Source organism: Salmo trutta, chromosome 39, assembly GCF_901001165.1.
Source record: "Salmo trutta chromosome 39, fSalTru1.1, whole genome shotgun sequence".
In the NCBI taxonomy this organism is placed as follows: domain Eukaryota; kingdom Metazoa; phylum Chordata; class Actinopteri; order Salmoniformes; family Salmonidae; genus Salmo; species Salmo trutta.
In genome coordinates, this window is record NC_042995.1 from 24,769,492 (window position 1) to 24,775,491 (window position 6,000).

Sequence of the window (6,000 nt, forward strand, 5' to 3'; positions counted from 1 at the left end):
CTAAAGCCACTTTCTACCACTCTAAATTCCAAGCATCTGCCTCTAACCCTAGGAAGCTCTTTGCTACCTTCTCCTCCCTCCTGAATCCTCCTCCTCCCTCTCTGCGGATGACTTCGTCAACCATTTTGAAAAGAAGGTTGACGATATCCGATCCTCGTTTGCTAAGTCAAACGACACCGCTGGTCCTGCTCACACTGCCCTACCCTGTGCTTTGACCTCTTTCTCCCCTCTCTCTCCAGATGAAATCTCGCGTCTTGTGACGGCTGGCCGCCCAACAACCTGCCCACTTGACCCTATCCCCTCTTTTCTCCAGACCATTTCCGGAGACCTTCTCCCCTACCTCACCTCACCTCGCTCATCAACTCATCCTTGACCGCTGGCTACGTCCCTTCCGTCTTCAAGAGAGCGAGAGTTGCACCCCTTCTGAAAAAACCTACACTCGATACCTCCCATGTCAACAACTACAGACCAGTATCCCTTCTTTCTTTTCTCTCAAACTCTTGAACGTGCCGTCCTTGGCCAGCTCTCCTGCTATCTCTCTCAGAATGACCTTCTTGATCCTAATCAGTCAGGTTTCAAGACTGGGCATTCAACTGAGACTGCTCTTCTCTGTGCCACGGAGGCTCTCCGCACTGCTAAAGCTAACTCTCTCTCTCCTCTGCTCTCATCCTTCTAGACCTATCTGCTGCCTTTGATACTGTGAACCATCAGATCTTCCTCTCCACCCTCTCCGAGTTGGGCATCTCCGGCGCGGCCCACGCTTGGATTGCGTCCTACCTGACAGGTCGCTCCTACCAGGTGGCGTGGCGAGAATCTGTGTCCGCACCATGCGCTCCCACCACTGGTGTCCCCCAGGGCTCTGTTCTAGGCCCTCTCCTATTCTCGCTATACACCAAGTCACTTGGCTCTGTCATATCCTCACATGGTCTCTCCTATCATTGCTATGCAGACGACACACAATTAATCTTCTCCTTTCCCCCTTCTGATAACCAGGCGGCGAATCGCATCTCTGCATGTCTGGCAGACATATCAGTGTGGATGACAGATCACCACCTCAAGCTGAACCTCGGCAAGACGGAGCTGCTCTTCCTCCCGGGGAAGGACTGCCCGTTCCATGATCTCGCCATCACGGTTGACAACTCCCTTGTGTCCTCCTCCCGGAGTGCTAAGAACCTTGGCGTGATCCTGGACAACACCCTGTCGTTCTCCACTAACATCAAGGCGGTGACCCGATCCTGTAGGTTCATGCTCTACAATATTCGCAGAGTACGACCCTGCCTCACACAGGAAGCGACGCAGGTCCTAATCCAGGCACTTGTCATCTCCCGTCTGGATTACTGCAACTCGCTGTTGGCTGGGCTCCCTGCCTGTGCCATTAAACCCCTACAACTCATCCAGAACGCCGCAGCCCGTCTGGTGTTCAACCTTCCCAAGTTCTCTCACGTCACCCCGCTCCTCCGCTCTCTCCACTGGCTTCCAGTTGAAGCTCGCATCCGCTACAAGACCATGGTGCTTGCCTACGGAGCTGTGAGGGGAACGGCACCTCCGTACCTTCAGGCTCTGATCAGGCCCTACACCCAAACAAGGGCACTGCATTCATCCACCTCTGGCCTGCTGGCCCCCCTACCTCTGAGGAAGCACGTTTCCCGCTCAGCCCAGTCCAAACTGTTCGCTGCTCTGGCACCCCAATGGTGGAACAAGCTCCCTCACGACGCCAGGACAGCGGAGTCAATCACCACCTTCCGGAGACACCTGAAACCCCACCTCAATAAGGAATAGGATAAAATAATCCTTCTAACCCCCCCCCCCTTAAAAGATTTAGATGCACTATTGTAAAGTGGTTGTTCCACTGGATATCATAAGGTGAATGCACCAATTTGTAAGTCGCTCTGGATAAGAGCGTCTGCTAAATGACTTAAATGTAAATGTGTTGTTATCCAATTCATATTAGTGCTAAGAGCAAGAGTTGCAACCATGAGAGGGGGTTAGAGGACATAGGGAGGTAGGTGTGTGTGTCTGAGATACTTTTCTCTGGTACGAGCTAGTCCAGCACCATACTCACCCCCTGCTACAGACCCCTTCTCTCTCCCTCTGTCTTGTGCCAAGCCTGCCTCACCTCTCCGTCAAGGATTCTCTTTGCATGTGAAAGCAGCCACACCAGCCGTACAGTACAGTTGAACATCAAGTGCTTCTGAAGCGCTTATAAGACATTGTTCAGAGGAAGCCATTTTAGAGAAATAAGACATTGACAATAAATACTGTCTGTCTGTCTCTGTCTGTCTGTCTGTCTGTGTCCTCAGTGATGGGTCTTTAATAGAGATGCACGTTGTGATTAAACGCAGCACATCTTCACTGAAGAGAGATAGTGATAATAACACATGAGCCATCACTGACAATTGCTCAGTCAGACTCGACAATTACACACAGAGTGTGACTAAATGACACAGGCTCCTGAAATTAGCCTCAGAGGGTGAGGTGCAACATTCCCTCAAAGTTCGGTGGAGAGACTGTGAAAGGTGTGTGTGTGTGCTTGGCTGAGTACCAATAGTTCCCATTCCCCTCTTCCTCTCATCCCCATGACCATTATCATTGCTCCAAACTTAACTTTCTCCACTAGGTGAGCTATAACACATTCAAACATCCTTGAAGGAACAGCCCAAGGTTGGAGGAGAAACACTTGGTTAGTCTTTTTCTACTGTCAGAGGGATTTGTGGATAGGTTGTGAAAGTACTGCTCTTTGGATGTGCTTTTTAAGGGGTGGGGGGGCATTTTTTGCTCAATTTATGAAGTGCGGCTATACAATGCTTAAAAGTGAACCAATGCTTTGTTTGGTAATATAGCTGTATTTGACCATCTCAGATGATGCAGAGGGACTGTATAGAAATGTGAGTGCTCAGCTGTTTACAAATGTTACTCCTCCCGCTGATTTTAGCTCTCACTGGTAAGCTCTGATATTTTATTGTAGCATAAAATAAATGAATAGCTCCTTTGTAATTGGGTATTTAAAACACTTTTATCCTACGGTAAATCATAATAGTTATTTGGACATTAGATTTTGTAAGAAGACTTTTTAATGAATTCGAGATTGATGATGCCAATCGAAGGTCATGTTAATATAGACATAATATGATAATATTACAGCAACTGTAAGATCTGTGTGTGGTGATAACCAGTTACTTTGATCATTTATATAATATATGCCATTTAGCAGATGCTTTATCCAAAGTCACTTACTAAAGTGCATGCAAAGATTTTTTCGTATGGCTAACCACAGGGGGGAATCAAACCGACGACACTTTCACTGCAAGTGCCATGCTCTACCTAATGAACCACACAGGACCATACATAATAATTTATATAAACGGTATCGGCAGCTTTCTCTGTGCTATGCCCTGCCATAATGCTCTACTACCCTAAGCATTGACCATTATATGCATCAGCCCTAAATCACAAATATCCACATTGTCTTCCTGAAACTTGGAGGACTTTTCCTTGTGATTTGAATTATTTGCGATTACATAAATGGTGATGTGATAGTTTTTTGATTGACAACTTTATATTCCCAGCAATCATTTAAAAAACCATCTGAGCCCCATTTCAATTTCAACATAACTATAAAATGTAATGCAAATATTACAAGTACACAAACAACTGAGATGGATGTCAGTGTCAATGTTGATCATTGCTAGAATTATAGTACTGTTTGACACAGACTGTAACATTGTGCGCTGAGTCGGGAAGCAAGTTCAGGGAGTGAGTGTTTTTAATGAAAAAAAATGCAACATAACCCGAAACAGGAACAATGCACAGACATGAAACAGAAACAATGACGCCTGTCACGTCCTGACCAGTAATAGGGGTTATTTTGTGCATGGCTACTAGTTCCATCCAGCCAGGACGGGTTGTGCTGGAGGTGCGGTTTGAGACCGCCAGTGCTTCTCCACGGCCCGGTATATCCAGTACCAGCACCACGCACCAGGCCTCCAATACGTCAGCCCAGTCCAACTCAGCCTGTTCCCGCTCCTCGCACTAGCCTTAAAGTGCGTGTCTCCAGTCTGGTAGCTCCACTACCAGCCCCATGCATTAGGCTTCCAGTGCATCAGCTCAGTCTTGAGCTTCCGACAACAGTGTCCAGTCCAGAGTGTCCGGAACAGTGTCCAGTCCGGAACCGAATGAGTCTGCCTACAGCCCGGAACAGAGTGAGTCTGCCTACAGCCCGGAACAGAGTGAGTCTGCCTACAGCCCGGAACTGAGTGAGTCTGCCTACAGCCCGGAACCGAGTGAGTCGGCTTACAGTCCGGAGCTCCCAGAGACGCTCTACAGCCCTGAGCATTCAGCAGGGGTGGACAGGTTGGGTGGGGGAAATAGACCTGAGCCTGAGCCACCTCCAGTATAGGTTGGTTGGGGAGGGGGGCGGGGTGTAGCACAGGTGCCGTCGTTGACGGTAGCCACCCTCCCTTCCCTCCCTTTAGTTAGGGGTTTATTTTTATTTTTTTGAGGTGCATACAGGGTCTGCACCTTTGGGGGGGGGGGGGGGGTACTGTCACGTCCTGACCGGTAATAGGGGTTATTTGTTATTATAGTTTGGTCAGGATGTGGCAGAGGGTATTTGTTTTATGTGGTTCGGAGTGGTTGTGTATTTAGTGGGGTGTTTGATTTATTATTCTGGGTTTTAGTCTAGTCATTTGTATTTCTTTGTTTAGGTAATTGGGGGTTGGACTCTCAAGTGGAGGCAGGCGTTTTCTTGTTGCCTCTGATTGAGGGTCCTATAAATATGTATGTGTTTGTTTTGGTATTTTGTGGGAGATTATGTGCTGTGTATAGCTCTGTGCCTTACCGGCCTGTTATTTGTCGTTGTGTTTTTGTGTACGTATTTATTTTTGGTTTACCTTCTTTGTCCATTTAAATAAAAAGAAGATGAGTGCACATTTCCTCGCTGCGTATTGGTCCGACAATGATTTATCTTTATCAGACGAAGAATGTGACACGGACTATGACACATACTTGACACAGAGACCTACAAATGGTATCTACAAGTTCATCTAACTCTGGGGAAGTAGATAAAGGGCCTCATTGCCAAAATCACAAAGTATACCTTTAATCCCCACATGAAATAAATTCTTTTCCCACTCACATTAACAAGAGAACCTGGGAAAGGTCTACATTTTTATATATTTTTTAACCTTTATTTAACTGTGATTGAGGCACCCTTACCAAAAAACAGGCTTCTGGCAAACAATTGTGGCAAATCTTTTGCCATTTTGCCCCAAGCTCATATTTTCACATGCAAATTAGTTTTGTGGCAACATGATTCCATGTGTTATTTCATAGTTGTGATGTCTTCACTGTTATTCTACAATGTAGAAAATAGTAAAAATAAAGAAAAACCCTGGAATGAGTGGGTGTGTCCAAACTTTTGACTGGTACTGTATCTGTGATTACAAATCCGTGTGTGTGTGTGTGTGTGTAGAGTGCATATGTGTTTCTGTGCCTGTGTGTGTGTGTCTCTTCACAGTCCCCACTGTTCCATAAGGTGGTGTATTTTTAACTGATTCTAGTGCTTGCATCAGTTACCTGATGTGGAATAGAGTTCCATGTAGCCATGGCTCTATGCAGTACTGTGCGCCTCCCATGATCTGTTCTTGACTTGGGGATTGTGAAGAGACCTTTGGTGGCATGTCTTGTGGGATATGCATGGGTGTCCAAGCAGCTAGTAGTTTAAACAGACACCTTTCTACATTCAATATGTCAACACTTCTTATAAAAACAAGTAGTGATGAAGTCAATCTCTCCTACACTTTGAGCCATGAGAGATTTACAGTAAATGCATATTATTAATGTTAGCTCTCCATGTACATTTAAGGGCCAGCCATGCTGCCCTGTTCTGAGTAAACATTGGAGATGGCAGACCTGTGGAAGTCCTTCGTCCAAAGCTTGTTGAATGCATGCACTGAAACAATCAGAAAACACGAAACAAAAACAACATTAAGATACTGAAAA